The sequence below is a fragment of the Triticum urartu genome, chromosome 7A, assembly GCF_056163025.1.
Source record: "Triticum urartu cultivar PI428250 chromosome 7A, HENAU_Tu73, whole genome shotgun sequence".
Taxonomy (NCBI): domain Eukaryota; kingdom Viridiplantae; phylum Streptophyta; class Magnoliopsida; order Poales; family Poaceae; genus Triticum; species Triticum urartu.
The window spans coordinates 635,333,498-635,351,118 of NC_141879.1; the positions used below are offsets into that span (position 1 = coordinate 635,333,498).

The 17,621-nt window shown below is 45.1% G+C and overlaps 1 pseudogene; it reads right to left on the minus strand.

Annotated features, from left to right (window-relative positions):
* Positions 1-13,591: 13,591 nt before the first annotated feature.
* LOC147960906 (protein FAR1-RELATED SEQUENCE 5-like) lies at positions 13,592-15,837 on the minus strand (annotated as a pseudogene).
* Positions 15,838-17,621: the final 1,784 nt, after the last annotated feature.

The following is a 17,621-nucleotide window of genomic DNA, read 5'->3' on the forward strand; positions in this document are numbered from 1 at the left end:
GCTAGGTCGGAAATGCGCGTGTCGGAGATCGTACTTGCGTGTATAATCCCAAAAATCTTTCATGGCATCCCATGACCACATAGATAATGCATGCATAATGGTTTCCATGTGGGGCAAAAATTTGAATGTTTTTACGGTTTAGTGGGAGGGGGTTTAGGGTTATCAGGGTTTAGGGTTTAAGGGTTTTAGGGTTGACGGAACTATGTTTGTCTTACGGTGGACGTAGCACACACACCGGACATTGATGGAGCGTTGGTCTACAATGGAGTCCCTCCTGTAGCATCGATCTGGTCCGTCGACTGGCTCGGCCGACATACTTCGTGCCACATAGAGCATGCATGCATCCACTGAACCGGATCAATGTTGGGTTGGTTTACATGTACATGTACAGGGACCCGAAATGCGCGTGTCAGAGATCGTACTTGCGTGTACATGTACCATCCGTTCCATCCACTGGCTGGGCCGACAACCTTCGTGCCACATTGTTCACATTGTCCAATTAACACTTTGTATAGATTTTTTTGGTAAAAAATGAACGAAATAATGCAACTAATCTGAACGTAACGTTTGGCATGTATCAAACCAAGTTGCCACTATTCCTCAAAAAAAGAACCCAGTTAGCCACTAATTGCGCCAAACATATCTCGTAATTACCAACGAAAATGGGTTGACAATTATATCTGGAAATTCTTGGACTGAATTTATTGCTCTTCCTTTTTTAGAGAACAATAAGTTAGAATGGTGGGCGGCGGGTTGGCACGGGCACGGCGATGGCTCGGGCTTGTGTGATATGTGGTTCGACCTGTGGTCAGTGCACATGTTTTCGAAGCCCCGAGAAGATCGCGCTCGTTAAAAAAAACTTGCATCGAAGCGCATTACTTCAAAATAACTAAATAACCCTACAATCATGGATATATACCTTCCCATTCTACCGCATATCTACCCTATCCTAACCACCCCCATCTACCTTGTTTCTCCTCACATAGCCATCGTCGGGATCGCGCCATCGCTTCTCAAGCAACCACGCCGATGCCGGATTAAAAAGGTCTCCTCCACGGCTTCTCTCATCTTCGATTGCAGTGCTGATTATTTTTTCCATTGATTCGACCAACAAGTAATTTCCGAAGAGATTAGAAAATCCAGCTTTTGCCATAGTTGAGTAGTTCTGGTGTGATTCAAGTACAGGATGTCATGCAAGAGCTTTTTGATTGATAGTTTGTACTAGTTGATCGTACGAACTGATTATGAATATTTTTTCACGGTCGTATTGTTTCGAATTAGTTGGATGAGGGTGTGGATACAGTTTTCATACTATGGGTATATGTGTTGCTGTAGGGACCATGGTCTCAGAGGCGCATAACAACCGTGCGGAGTACGACAAGTCTTTGCATGAAGCGCGTCGGGAGATCGACTTGAAGGTGCAAAAGGATCGCGCTGAGGTAGATAAGAAACTGAAAAAAGAACGTTCATACGTGGACAGGATGATAAAGGAGGAGCGTGAGGAGTTTTCCCGTAAGATGGCGAAGATGCGTCTTGAGATTGAAGAAAAGTATAAGAGGGACTGTGAGTACATGGAAAAAAAGTTTGTCTTAGGCTACAAGGAAATGCATCAAACGTTGCAGAAGGACCGGAAGCTTGTGGACAGTATTATACAGACAGAGCGAGTCAGGATGGATGCCTATGTGTTGCAGGCACGTGCGGATATGGACAGTAAGCTGCTACAGGAGCGGTCGGACATGGATTATAAGGCCATGCTGGAGAAGGTCCGCTTGGAAGGACATATGTTAGAAGACCGTGCGATCTCACGGCCACCCCGACAACATGTCTTCAATTATTCTCCCCCTGTAAGTATCTCGCACTGATTCTATATATTAAGGACCTACGTATTCTATGATATAAACATCTTCAATTTGTGGCAACCTTATGTCGGCGATTGTATGTAGGCTAAGCATCATGAGACGGCACAGTCGCCATTCACTCGAGACATTGCGATAGAGTCACCCGTTCAATGCCACATCAGTCCACCCCAACAACATATCGTCAATTCTCCCCTTGTAAGTACCTCGCAACGATGCATACCCAAGATATGGTATGACCTTTCAAAACTTGTGTGTAAACCCACTGTCGACGTTTCATACGCAGAATAAGAAACCTGTGATGGCAGAGTCCCCAGTCACACCACATGAAGGATACATTCCACATAACAAGGTGAGAAGGTTTGAGATGGCACAATCCCCAGTCACTCCACATGAAGGATACATTCCACAAAAGCAAGTAACAACGCCGCAATGTTGCTATGCACATACAAAATTATGTTTGCCCCTTTACTCATTGAATGTATTAACTCTGATGTGAGATACTAGGTGCTGGTCATGGAATTTTTTGTTAGTAGGGATGATGAGATGTCACATGTCCCGAGAGCATACTTTGATGAACACCCGGCAGAAGTCAGAATTTTTGAACCCGCCAAAGTGACCTACGATCTCATTATGAGTGAAATGAGAGATTCTTTTGGTTTCAAAATGGGAGCAGAACTGTGCTACTTCTTAGCCGGGTCCATGTGGAAGCTGCCAGAAGGAATGTTCTTGATTGCAGGACCAGATGATGTAGAAAAATGCTTTCTGATCTGAATGGCAGCAAGACATGTCACTTGTACATTGTGTACAATAGAACTACGGGTTGTTTTCCCGAGGATGACATTGATCCAGAGGTTTAAATTTTAAATGTTACGTGCATCTAGTTTATGGCTACGACTTTTTTGATTTCTTCCTAATACAATTCCTATGGTTTTCTACAGGAAGTGAGAATCCAAGAAATGGAGGGTCTTGCTAGAGAGTTGGCGGAGAAAGACCAAGAACAACTTCAGTTGTATGGTTACATTGATGTTAAAGAGAAATAGATTGAAGCACATGGGATGGGTCGTCGCCAAGCCCGACGCAATCTCCAACGACGCAACGCAAGAGGTCACTGGCTTTTGGCAGTGCAGAAGACCATATGGAGTAGGCTCAATTGTTTTCAGAGTCAAAACAATTCTAAAAAAGCCCAACCACTCTAAAACTTGTAATAAAGTACTAGCACCTAGGACTACAAGACCAGTTTAAGCTTCAAACCAGGATTATTTTGTTGCAAACAAACATTTTTTTTCAGTTTCACACTATGTTCGCAATTATGGTACAATTTATTCATGAGACAGTTCGTTGAACAACAATGCATGTGTTTTATGACCAATCGTACAGTTGTTTCTGAGTTGTTTGTGAGATGGCATTGCATCTAAAGAAGTTTCCATCTATAAAACTTGTAAAAAATCATTTATGTTGTCTTTGTTGAAACTGTTTTTCGTGCCTTTCATCTACACGTGTGCGTAATCATTATAGCCTACAAAACCATACAACGCCTACAAAACCATACAACGTCGAAAAATAATTTCTAGTTAACCAACGACATATCAAATAGACGGGTAGAAATCATAACAAAGTACTAGACATTACAGAACGGAACAGAACCCACAACCAACATGAAAAACAACCCACCAAAAGGCCAACACAGGCCATTAACCCGAAACGGCTACCAGCCGGCGAGCGTCCTACTGGCGGCGGGAGAGGGCAAGGAGGCGAGGCGAGCGCCTCGGGAAGAGAGGGGAGCGGCGAGGAAGCGTGGTTGGAGTCGCTGGCGTCCTGGCCCAGATTCACGCGTCCACCACCACCCCATCGACGTCGGCGAGCTCCAGGCGGCGCCCTCGCCGGTGGATCGAACCTGGTCAGAAGATCAGCAATGCCGTGCCGAGATTTGGCACGTAGTCGCATCGGAATCGCGTATGACGCGAGAGGCGTGCGTCGCACGTGAGCTTGTTTTTGGGTAGAAATCATAACATAGTTCGGATATATAAAGTTCACGTCCGCCACCCGCGCATGCAAACCCACGTCGCCGCCATTCCCATGCATGCATGCCTCAGGCGCAGACAACGAGACGGCCCATCCGAATTAGGCCCATCCGAATTAGGCCCATCCAAAGGAGGCCATTAGAACCCTCCCCCCACTCCACCTATTCCCCTCGCACTGTGGCCTCCCTCCCTCCATCGCTAGATCCCCCACTCGTCCCCCTCTGTCCGCCGCCCCTGCACGTCGTCAGCGACTCCACCCCCGCCGCCCCCGCGCCCCCCGAACGGGATCGGCCGGATCCATCTCCTCAACCACCGCAGGACAGCGCAGGTACCCCAGTTTCTGTTCATGTCTCAATGGTATCCATGCTGATAATGCTAGGTAGATCGACTGAGTGTAGCAATTTTGTGCCACCAATCCACTTTTCTAGAAAATACTTGCTAGAAAACCATCTGAAACTTGTGATGCTTGCTACTGTATAATATAGGACTTTTCAAAGTTCTGTTATGATGGCACTATTGGACACATACAGTAGAGCTGCGTTTTTAGTTGTTATACTTTCAGTTACCATCACTGCTTGGGAAAGGCCGAATTGGATGCATTCAGGTCTGCAGTTGATAGTGTATCATCATAATGTAGGTGCTGTGTTGTGTGATTCTTCATGCTGAGAACTTCAGCTTTTTCAGTTATAGTGAAAGGCTTCTGTATAAAAAAAACTACTAAATGATCACAAAAACTTCTAGACAACATTCTGTATGATCTGACCAAAACTTGAACTAAATGATCACCAAAAGTTGAAGGATTTTGCATCACATCACAACCATAAGTGTTCTGCACCAGCATCATAACAATCACATAACTACATAACAAAAGCAAACTTGTTCATCATTACAAAAGCAAACTTGTTCAACATAACAAAAGCAAACTTGTTCAGCATTATAAAAGCAAACTTGTTCAACCACATAACTGCAAACTGAGACACATAATACCACAAACAACTCAATATCCCCAGTAGTAGGGGTCATCCCAATGATCCTCCGCCTCTTGCCAGTACTTCAAACCTTCTTTGACGATTTCGATTTTCTTCCATGCCTTGTAGGTGACGTACGCATCTTTCGCTGCGTACTCGATGAGGTTGTTTGGCAGTGGGCTGTCCCCCCATAGTTTGTGGTCCAATTTCTTGTTGATCTTCTGCTTCATTTCCTTGTATGATGGGTGGATGAGGCTGGCTGCAAACTCAGCCAAAGCCTGCCACTTCTTTCCATTGTTTGGAACTCTCCATTTGCGCTGCATGTCGACGTACTTGTTGGGGTTGATCTCCAAACCAGACAATTTCAGCTTCTCCTTGTCACCTCCAATGGAGAAGCCAACAAAGGTGTACAGCTTCTCCTCCTGCAGGAGCGGGCGGAGTTCCTTGGGCCTGCATCAAATTAATCTGGTGCATCAAATTCATCTACTTCAAAAACTTCAGAAACTACTAATTAGACATAAAATTCAGAACTAGTATTGCATCTACTCCAGAACTTTAGAACTAGTATTGCATCTACTTCAGAACTTCAGAACTATTGCATCTACTTGAGAAACTTCAGAACTATTGCATCTACTTGAGAAACTTCAGAAACTACTAATTAGACAGAAACTTCAGAACTTCAGAACTAGTATTGCATCTACTTCAGAACTTCAGAACTATTGCATCTACTTCAGAAACTTCAGAAACTACAGAAACTACTAATTAGACAGAAACTTCAGAACTTCAGAACTAGTATTGCACCTACTTCAGAACTACAGAACTATTGCGTCTACTTCAGAAACTTCAGAAACTACTAATTAGACAGAAACGTCAGAACTTTAGAAACTTCAGAACTGGATGTTTTTACCATTTGGTTGCTGCGGTGATGTGGTATACCAGGACGAGATCCTCCACGCATAACTGTAGAACTGCAGCCATTTGCGGAGGTTCGTCTTCCCTCCTATACTCGACATCAACGCTGATCGACCGAGAAAGCATGCCGTCGAGCCTCCTCCTGATCTCGCAGATCCTCTTGTCCGCTTCGTCTGGATTGCTGGTGCATACGACATCCAGCTTCTCCTTCTTCAGGTGGATATCAACCATGAGCGGCACGGTGTAGTCCTGCTTCTGCCCAGGGACCGGAACGTCGTCGTCGACCACCAGCGGCTCCTTGCCAGACGCCTCACCTTGGTGATGCTTGGCAGATGGAGGGGAGTTGCTCCATGATGCCTCCGCCATTCTCTTGGCAGACGGAGGGGAGTTGCTCCACGATTCCTCCGCCATTACCCTCCTGGCCAGCGATGGTGGAGGCAGAGGGGAGTTGCTTGATGGTGGAGGCAGAGGGAGGCAGAGGGAGGAAGATGGAGCGGCAATGGAATGAGGAGGGAGGCAGATGGAGCGGCAATGGAATAGGAGGGGAGTTCCCTGCGTCGTGGGGAGTTGCTAGTGGAGGGGGTCGTGGGGAGTTGCCAGTGGAGGGGAGACGTGGGGAGTTGCCTTGAAAACTCAAACGTCCTGCCCTTTGGCCCTCGAAAAATCTGGAGGGGAGACGTGGGCCCTTTGGTTTGTCCTGTTTCTGAAACAAAACAAAAAAATAACAGACATATTTTGTTCTCACTGCAACCATATTAAGAGATCAAAAATGGCACCAAAAAGTCACTGCAGCCATCCTAAATGGCACGAAAACAACACCAAAACAACATCAGCCAAAACAGCAAAAAATGCATCCATCGATCGTTCTTTATTTTTTCTAACATTCCGTATTCTGTGCAGTGAAATAGACACAACGCTACAAATGCAGGCTGACAACGCCCGCTATTTCATGACCATCAGGACAGACGGCGGCTTCATCCATGCTCCGGTCCCATGAGTCGAGTCGAAAGTAGTGATGCTATGTGTAGTTCTCAAACATTGATTGGCTCATGTTGTAATTAAACTTTAATGAATTGTATGTCTCTTTGGTTTGGACAGTCGTTCAACTTAGATGTAATCGATGCTATTTATTACTAGGACCATGAATTGTGCTATTAATGTCTTGCTTTTCTCTTCCGATCCTTTTGTTGCATACTTATTTATTGCTTATGTATTGTCTGTTGTTTGGCTTGTGCATAGAGATGCCGTCGTAGGTCGTGTACAAGGGTAAGGTTCCCGGAGTCTACGACGACTGGGAGGAGTGTCGGAGACAGGTTCACCGTTTCAGCGGTAACAGTTACAAAGGGTACACCACTAGGGCGGAGGCAGAATCTAGATACGCCCGCTATCTAGCGCGAGAGAGGAGGGAGCATTGGAGGAACCGGATGAAGACCAGTTTCATCGCGATGATGCTCATCGTGATGACCGCAACTCTCTTCTATGTGATGGTAGTTTAGATGATCGATATCCACTACAAGAAATCTGTTAATTCATGACGGATTTCTGGTGACGTTCACGAGATCCGTCATGAAAACCATCACATATAAGCAAGATACGAATGGGCCTGAAAACAGTAGCCCCTTTATGACAAACTTTGAGGGACCGTCACAAAAACTGTCACGGATCGACCAGCTGTGCCTAGTCGGGCCTAGACTTTTTTTCTTCATATACCATTTGGACCGTCATGGATGGTTCTAGCTGATGTGCCATTTGTTTGGCCCACGGTTCAGTCGAATGCAATCAACCCTAAAGAAACCAAAACTGAGAGCGTGCGCGGCAAAAGAAAATTTTAAGTCGCCAGCGCGGGGTGTTGAAATTTTCGAGCCGACCCGTTTAACTGCAGAGTCCATGCCAACCTAACCCTAATTACCCTTCTCCCAGCTCCTCCCTACCAACCTTCAGCCGCCGCCACTCCACCTATCCTCCTGGTGCCACTCCACCGGCGCCGGCGCTGAACCACCCCGCGTCGGGCCGCTCCCCACCATTCCCCTCCCATCGCCATTCAGATCTCCCCTAGTCCTACCCCTCAAGCCGAGGCGGCAGTGGCGGCAGCGGGACTGACGGCCGGACTTGGAAGCCCCCGAGGTCACCGCGGTGGGGCAGGCAGCCAAATTTGGAAGTCCCCGAGGTCACCGGCGGCGGGCACGGATCCAGCTCCATCCAACGGAGAGACCTTGTGAGTAAGGAGTCACCCATCTTGGTTGTTCGTCAGGGATTGAGTGCTTACATAGTTTCGTATTCGGGATGGGGATCTGCAGGTCGGTCTCATGGGGATGGTTAGCTGCAAGGCGGAGTAGAACACAAATGAGTCCTTCACGCTCGACCACGGCACCGACCGCATCGATTTCATTAGATGGTGAGTGCAGAGCATAGACAACATCGACGATGTTGGCTATTAGTACGACAGTGCAAGAAAATCTAGTAATATGGGAATAAAACCTACAGATTCTTAACCATCTCTGATTAGTTCAGTAATTGAGTTCTAGATGTGTTTTAGGATACAAGTTGCACGCGACTAAGACAGATTTTCCAATTTACATGTCGCAAGATTCATCTCTATCCACCCCTTTGTCTTGCCTTTGGTCTTCCTACGTCCAGGGGAATGGCTTGCTTGCTTTTCACTTGGTACATAATACTTGTTCTTCCCAGAATACTGTCTAGACACCATACTCCATCTTATTTATTAATGATTTTTAGGGGTTCTCATGCTTGTTTATTCTAGATTTCTCTATCAGAACTGCTTGTGTGTCCATCTGCGACAATGGCTTCTGGTCAGTTTATCTATTTCTTGCTTTCCTTGCAGTGGCGGAGTTACAAAGAAAAGCCTGGGCAGGCCAATCTAAAAACCATGAAAAAATCAACCCAAGGAAAGGATGATGGCTGCTGCTGAAAAGTCTTCCTCAACTCCATCCGTAACGTACATCTCTTTTTTCACTTGAAAACCAAATCGATTTTGCGTTGATTAGCGTTGCTACCCAGTGCCCATGGCAATTATCTACTACCCAAATTAGCATGTGTATTATCAATTCACTGAATCTCAGAGTGCTATAGCCTACTTTTTATAGGGAAATTAGACTGCCTGGGAGATGAGAGTTTGCGGGGTGTGCATGTGCCTGTGTTAGTGCAGCAACGCTCGTCGCCTAGGTCTGCACTTGCCGTCGCCCAGCTGGGCGCAGCCGCTGCTAGCTGCCGCTTGGGGTATGGCCAAGCCACCGCGGCATGGGTCGCCCTCGAGCATTCGCAGTCCGCACCGCTCTGCGCTGCTACTCGCTGCGACCGGTAGCCGGACCTTAATTTGCTGCTCCGGCCCACCTCTCTCTTTCCCTCCGTGCAGCTGTTCGCCTGGCTCGTGCCCTAGCATCGAGGGCGACCGAGGCTGGATGCAAGGAGAGAAGCTTGACGAGGCAAGACAGCATGCGAGCGAGGCTGTCGTGGGCTGGCCTGCGCGTATATAGTTAATTTTTACCTCAGCGGCTGGGCGGGTCATGGCACGCTTTTGCCGTCGCAAAGCTCCACCGGTGCTTCCTTGCTCCCTAGTGTTGTTCATTATACTGTATCTTAGGAACCTTAATTACTTATTTCTTTCTACTGCAAGGTATTTGTTCAATTTCAACCTGGATCACGTATCTTGGAGTGACAACCCACATTCAGCTGTTATATCTCGAAATGGCTCACATGGCAAGTTGGATTCCATTCCTGTGCAGGTGAATTTCGGCTTTCTCTTCTTCTTTTACATTGTCATGTAAATCTGAAATTACTCAATATCAATTTATGTATGCAACAGTATTTAACTACTAGGTGTAAATGTAAAAAATGTTGATATAACTTCAAACATTTTAATTTTGGAAGACAATGATTACCCCAATCCAATTGGAGTTCAGTTAGCGTTTACTATTGCTCACTTGTTATACAGTGTACTGTCTATCTATGTTAGACCACTTCTTGGTTCTTTTAGGAATGGTAAATCTCACCATGGACTCATTGTTTGGGCAAAAAAACACTTGTGTTTATTATTAGTAATATTATGCCAATTGGCAATTATTACTGAGCAAACAGAGACAGAGGTGATGGTGGCACTGTGAAGAGCGCCTTATATATCCGTCAGGTTTGGTCAGCTGTGAATGTTCAGACAGTTGTGGTGGTGTATCCACTTCAGATTTTTGTTAAAACCTGAAGTAATATTGCATTTCTTTATTGTGGTCAATACTTTCATGTAGTTTGGAACATGATGAGTCACTATTGCGTGTGTTTCAGTATGCCAAAGCTGAAAACATGTGTGGCAGGTAGTTAGAATAGTGTGGTGTGCGAGCTACAAATGGGACACGTGTCACGCTCCGGAGGCGACGGACGCCCGTGCTGGATCAGCCGGCTGCTCCCAAGCTTTTCCCTTGTTCTAAATTGGTTAACTGAAGTTCTCTCATGCTCGTGAATATTTGGTCTTTGTAAAGAATTATACTATTAGAATAATGAGATCACTAGGTGGATCATTTAATTGCCTAAAATGTTTTGCTTTTAAGTGTTTTTTATTTTACATGAAAAAAGCAAGTTTGATAGGAATTGGCTTTAATTGGTGAAGAAAGTATGCCTCCAGTATTACTTTTTCTGGTTTTCTAACTACAAACTACAGAACATTGTATTGTATGGACCATCCTATATTGTATGAACAATCTGTTTTGATAGACCAAGCCCTATCAGTGTATATAAACTTCATTTTTTGTGGTACTTGATGAATAAGAAATGATCTCTCCATCCTTTGCTTAAAAATTGTTTGGAAAATCAACTACTCCCTCTGTAAACAAATATAAGAGCGTTTAGATCACAACTTTAGTGATCTAACCGGTCTTATATTTCTTTACGGAGGGAGTATACTATTACTCTGTAGATTCATTTGGGGGCTGGCTGTTATTACTTACTATATTTTTGTATATGTTTTGGATTCTATGCAGGTTGGCACTCAGCTGGAGATTGAAGTTTTTAGCAGGAATTACTTGGCTTCGAATAACTACCTGGAAGCATTAGTGGTGCAGTGTTGGAGATTAAATCCAGCTAGTACTATAGTTTACTCGAAATAAAAAAAATGCTTTTAGCGCTTTCTATATATGTTGTGATACAAATATTTGTTTTCAGAAATCAGACTAGATTGTTGGAAGTTTATATTTTCTTGTGGCCAGATGCTATTGTGTGAATGAATTTGTCTTGTTGCAATTGGGTTGCATGAAAAACACGCTGGACAAAAAATGGGCTAATGGTTGGACTAAAAGAATAGGTATTCTAATGGGTAGAACTGAAATAAGTGGCTAATGGGTTGGACTGGACCAAAATTATTGGACTAAAACCTTAATTGGGCTGGATACTAGATGGGCCATGTTGGCTGCCACATCAGATCCACATAGACGCCACCTCAGGTCCATGTTGCTACCAGGTCACGTAAATCTGTGACGGATTAGTCTGTCATGGAATCTTGGGCCCAGCGGGCCTGGGGACAGATCTATGACGGCCAGAAACCGTCAAGGAAGGTGATGTGCCAAATTGTGACGCGATATACATGACGGATTTCAAATCCGTCACGTGTGCACATCCACGACGGTTTCTCATTGATCCATGACAGCTTGGGACTGTCATCGATTAACATGTTTCTTGTAGTGATCGACTTGTAGTGTGAAGACAAACTCGCTACTCGCGGTCTCGAGACTTGTAATGTTCTATCTTTGTTCGGTCTTTTGAATTCGGAGACTAATATGATGAATTGTATTCGGAGAGCTATCTTCTATTGTATTCGATGAATGTGCTGTTGCTGTGTGGTGCTGTCTATATTCTATCCAATAATATATTTTGTAACCTGTGAAAATATCAGAAATGTGCATTTTTTCGACCACCTCCAAATCACCTCAGTTTTGGCACACATGATCTCTTCCACAAACAAAACTAGGTTTCCAAGTTTTTGTATTTTTTTGAATTTTTTTTGAATTTATAATTCCCTCTAGACTGACTGCTGAAAACATCAGTCTATGCCTCAAGGGGGCATTGTAAAATAATTTTTTTCAAAATTTTCTTGCATACACATGTTTTGCACATGTGGGTGACCATGTACAAGAAAATTTGGGTGATTTGGAGGTGGTGGAAAAATTCACGTTTTTTCAAAAACTGGCTTAAGTTAGACCAAAATGGTCCCTCCGGGAATGCGGGCATTTTTTCGACCACCTCCAAATCACCTCAGTTTTGGCACACATGATCTCTTCCACAAACAAAACTAGGTTTCCAAGTTTTTGTATTTTTTTGAATTTTTTTGAATTTATAATGCCCTCTAGACTGACTGCTGAAAACATCGGTCTATGCCTCAAGGGTAAAATAATTTTTTTCCAAATTTTTTTGCATACACATGTGGGTCACCATGTACAAGAAAATTTGGGTGATTTGGAGGTGGTGGAAAAATTCACGTTTTTTCAAAAACTGGCTTAAGTTGGTCCCTCCGGGAATGCGGGCATTTTTTCGACCACCTCCAAATCACCTCAGTTTTGGCACACATGATCTCTTCCACAAACAAAACTAGGTTTCCAAGTTTTCATATTTTTTTGAATTTTTTTGAATTTATAATGCCCTCTAGACTGACTGCTGAAAACATCGGTCTATGCCTCAAGGGGACATTGTAAAATAATTTTTTTCAAAATTTTCTTGCATACACATGTTTTGCACATGTGGGTGACCATGTACAAGAAAATTTGGGTGATTTGGAGGTGGTGGAAAAATTCACGTTTTTTCAAAAACTGGCTTAAGTTAGACCAAATGGTCCCTCCGGGAATGCGGGCATTTTTTCGACCACCTCCAAATCACCTCAGTTTTGGCACACATGATCTCTTCCACAAACAAAACTAGGTTTCCAAGTTTTTGTATTTTTTTGAATTTTTTTGAATTTATAATGCCCTCTGGACTGACTGCTGAAAACATCGGTTTATGCCTCAAGGGGGCATTGTAAAATATATTTTTTCAAAATTTTCTTGCATACACATGTTTTGCACATGTGGGTCACCATGTACAAGAAAATTTGGGTGATTTGGAGGTGGTGGAAAAAATCACGTTTTTTCAAAAACTGGCTTAAGTTAAGACCAAATGGTCCCTCCGGGAATGCGGGCATTTTTTCGACCACCTCCAAATCACCTCAGTTTTGGCACACATGATCTCTTCCACAAACAAAACTAGGTTTCCAAGTTTTTTGTATTTTTTTGAATTTTTTTGAATTTATAATGCCCTCTAGACTGACTGCTGAAAACATCGGTCTATGCCTCAAGGGGACCTGCATGCAAGAGTCGGGGACCTGCATGCAAGAGTCGGGGACCTGCATGTGAATAGTGATTCATCAAGGCCTTGACAGCTACTGGCACAGCGGCTGCCGCCCGATTTGCATGCAGTGAAGATGAACGTGCATGGAGGTTTTTCAAAGATTTCCAAGCACACCCCAGTGGGCCCCGCTTATTTAAAAAATACGTCAGTCATCATTGCTCTGTAAATGAAGAATATGCATGATGATTATGAATATGCATGACAACCATAGTAAGGGTGAAGAATCATAGTGCCCAATTTGTCGAAATACATCATCATTCTTAAAGTTGGACATCAAATGATACACACAAAAAATGGAAACGAAAGATGTCGAACTAATACAGTAACATGGCAGTACAACCGCACTTCACTAAATTACTGTCACGATGAAATAGAATGTAAAGACCACGTCACACAAAGCTGAATGGCGCACGACTTTCTCTGGCTCATCGTCGGTTCATGCTGTATGTAGATATCACAGTTCAGCCTCGAGATCCTACACAGAAGAATACAATAAATCACATGGACATCAATTATGAGTAAAACACATGCAAAAAAAATATGAACATATTTCGTACCTTTAGCAATTTAGCGCATTTACGTCGATTGTGACCTGGTTTCTTGCAATAGCCACAGATATTCTGTGATCTTGACTTCTTTGTCTTTGCCTGCAGCCTTTTCTTCGGTGCACCTCGTCCTGGCACATGCACGGGATCCAGAACCTTATCAACTTTCTGCGAGTGCGGCATCAACGGGCCAAACCTAATGCTGTTATGCTGAGCATTAGTTGACTCCTTGCTGTCAGCTTGTTCAAAACTTGATTGCTTGCCATGATGTTGTGCTTGCAAAAGCATCTTTAGACGGTGATAGTCCTCATCAGAGTGGCATGCCTGGAAACTTGCGGCGTGACTACAATTCCGCAACTTGCGTACCTCTGCAGGCTTACCGAATAGTCATACATCTGGTTTTTTCTGGTAGGTGCGTATGCACATTTTGCATTCATGGTCCACCTAGTGGGAACGCAACAACCGGGCAGAATTATTTGTTTTAAAATCCCCAATATGTAAAAAATGTGGGAACATGGTGTGCCTGCGCATTCCAGCTTACGGCAAGAACAACTCACCCTGTGCAAAAGACCTCCTTGCTCTTCAATGCGCACTCCAAACTTTTTATCCATTCTTTCCTGCTTGGACACAACATAAGTGGAATCTTCTGATCCATCTAGTATCTCTCTAATCTGACATTTGCTGACAGCATCTATGCTCCATAAGACCATCTTAAAGACACTAGGTGTGAAAACTGTTGCGGCGTGTTTCTCAAGCGGCGAAGCATTTTCCTCTGTAAATGGAACGGACTGCAAGGCTTCGACGTCATGGAGAGCTTCGTTAATCCATCGCGACGCAAGGCAACGCTCATAGTGCTCTAGCATTTCAAACAACGACATCTTACCCTCAAGATGCCTATGTAGCACAGAGTTCAAGCTCTCACTCCTCTGATTGCTGCTCAATCCTAGGAAACAACGCCCCTCAAGATATGGAGCACACCACAACTTTCTCATCTGATACATCTGATGCAGCCAAGACTCCTCACTGGTTACTTTATTCCGTTGTAAGAATTGTATCCATTTTATCTCATGCTCTTCAATGGAAGAAGTATCATAAATGAAAGATCTGGATTCCTCCTTTACGTCGTCATCATGCAGATGGCGTACAATGTTCTGCTGAATGTGCCATATACATAGTCTATGGTTTGAGTCTGGCCAGACCACTCTTATTGCTCTCTGCATTGCAAGGTCCCCATCTGTGATCACAGATATCGGATGCTTCTGTGCCATGCAATCAGAAAAGGTCCGCAACATCCACTCGTATGCCTAGCTTGTTTCATGAGAAATTATACCACAGCCAAATATAACAGTGCTGCGGTGGTGATTCAACCCGACAAAAGGCACGAATGGCAGATTGTATTTGTTGGTTCTGTATGTGCTATCGAAAACAATGACGTCTCCGAAAGCCTCGTAGTCAAGTCGCGATTGACTATCAGCCCAGAACAGTCCCTTCAGATGGCCATGCTCGTCTACCAAGTACTTGAAGAAAAAATCCACATCTCGCTCTCGCCTCGCCATCATGTGCATGATCACCGTTTTAGCATCACCGGCACTGATTGTCTCCTGCTTATTAGCATGGCAGAAATTATAAATGTCCCTCTTTATGCATCCAACCTTATCAAATCCACCGTATTGAAAGCACAAAATATCCATCATACGGTATTTGCGGATCCCATATTTTTCCATGTCCGCAATGTCCGCTTTCTGCTCATCGCTAATTCGTCTGTGCGAACGCAGCAGACAAGAAAGATCCCGTGGGGCTAGAGCATGGCTGTGCTCATCGATGAAATCCTTGACAAACCACCGACCGGTTTCCTCCTGTCTCGTAATGACCAATTTAGCATTACACCCAACACGAGTTAAACTTCGTGGCCTCCTCTATCTTCCATCTTTCTTTTCATGTGCTTATCTTCGCGAAACCCTTGACGACTACACACAATTTTCCTTAAAATTATGTATTTGTTGGATCCATCCCACTCAACGTAGCTTTTCCTCACACTAAAACCTTTTTCAAGAGCATATTTGTTGTAGAATTCATAGCCTTCAGCCTCACTATGAAACATCTTGCTGACAACATTTACATACTCGAACATACTCTCATCACTTGCATACGCCATGTCTTCCTGCATATGACATGTGAGGGAAACCAATCATCAACATCTTTCTGTTTATCAATGTTGCAGGTGTAAAATAGCTCATAGGCAAAGACAAGTGCATGGAAAAGACTTTGCTGGTTTGACATGTGAGGGAAACCAATCATCAACATCCAACAAGTAGTATCTCATCTTCCTTTAAACTATATTTCATGCGCTGTGCAAACCTAAAGTGATGATGAATTTAATAAACTAAATTAAGTGAACTATGGAACCAGTATCTCATCTTCCTTTAGTATATCTCATCTCAAACGTCAACATCTTACTTAAACAAACATGATGCGATTAGCTCAAGAGAAACTATGCCACGATGAAGCTTTCCATTCGTTGTTCTAGTCCGTACCCGGATCTTGTGGGGTTGAGGTTGTACTGCATGCACGGTGGAGGGGCGCAACGGCCAAGAGAACGAGCAGAACGCCAAGCCGAATTCATACCTTAAGGATGGTACGCGCGAAGAGATGGGATCGCCCGCCGTGGTTGCCGCCGATTCAGCCGGCGCAGATCCGGCCTTCTTCTTCTTCGGTGACGGCGTGGGGGCTGGGGTTGGTTGGGTGGAGGACGAGGACGATGAATTTATTCCTCTCGCCGGGCAGGTCGAGGACGGAGAAGGTCAGGAGCGGCGAGCGGCGACGAATAGATCGGAGGAGGATTCTGAACTGGATCAAGTAGACATGGATCTGGTCCTCAGGTGATCGGTTCAAGAAAATATATTTTCCCCTGGACCATTATGCCCTTATCGCAATTAACATATTAAATTCAATCAATTAAAATTCCCCGCAAGATCTGACGGCTAATAAAAATCAGACGTGATCAGACATGTAAGTACTGCTAAGTACTCCGAGTACTAACCCAATCACCGTAAAACAGCTCATATTACTGATGACTTCCTATATCTGTTTCAGGAGGCGAGCTAACTGTGCTCTATAGGGCGTGTTTGGTTTCTTGCCTCGCACCTGCATCGCACCCACCATGCAATTTTCGCAACGTTTGGTAGGCTGCGCGTCGTTCTGGGCCAGGCCCGACTGATGCAAAATAGGCCCCCCAGCCAGGCTGAGCTCGCACGCAAGTTTCGGCCGTTTCCGCGAGCTTGTATCCGCGCCCGCACCCACGCCTGCACCCACGCGAGCGAAGAGGGCTAGGGTTTCTCTCCCTGTCGATTCACACCCGCATTTGCGCCGCTCTCCCCACCCCTCTCCTCTCTCCTGCGAACGAATCTCGTCGCCCCGTCGCCTCGTGGGCACGTCGCCGGCGCGCATCCTCTCCGCGCAGAGGTTGGACTCTCCTCCCATCCCTCTTCCATCTGTCCCCATCCCTCACAGATCCCTCTCATCTCTCTCCGCCCTTGCGCTGCTGCTTCTACCGATGCGGATGTGAGCAGGCTGCCGTTCCCTGCACGCGTTTTGGTCGGAGCCGAGCTCCCGGCCATGGCCGTCGTGGCCGGCGCGGGCGTGTTTAGGTCGGAGCCGAGCTCCCAGCCATGGCCGCCGTGGCCATGGGAGCTGCTCCCCTCGCTCTTGTACAGGCACGGCACCCACACGCACACATGCGCGTGCTCACGCGTTCACCGCTGCCCTCCACGCTTGAAGTGAAACTTCCGTTGGGGATTGCAAGGGCCTTGTTAGCAAACGGGTTCATGGAAGCACGTTCCAAGGACCATGTTTGTGGATCTGGAGTCCACTATCTGGTGTTAAAACCATCAGACTACCGTAGTTCCGTTGTTGATATAATCTGGCTTTGAGATTTGGACC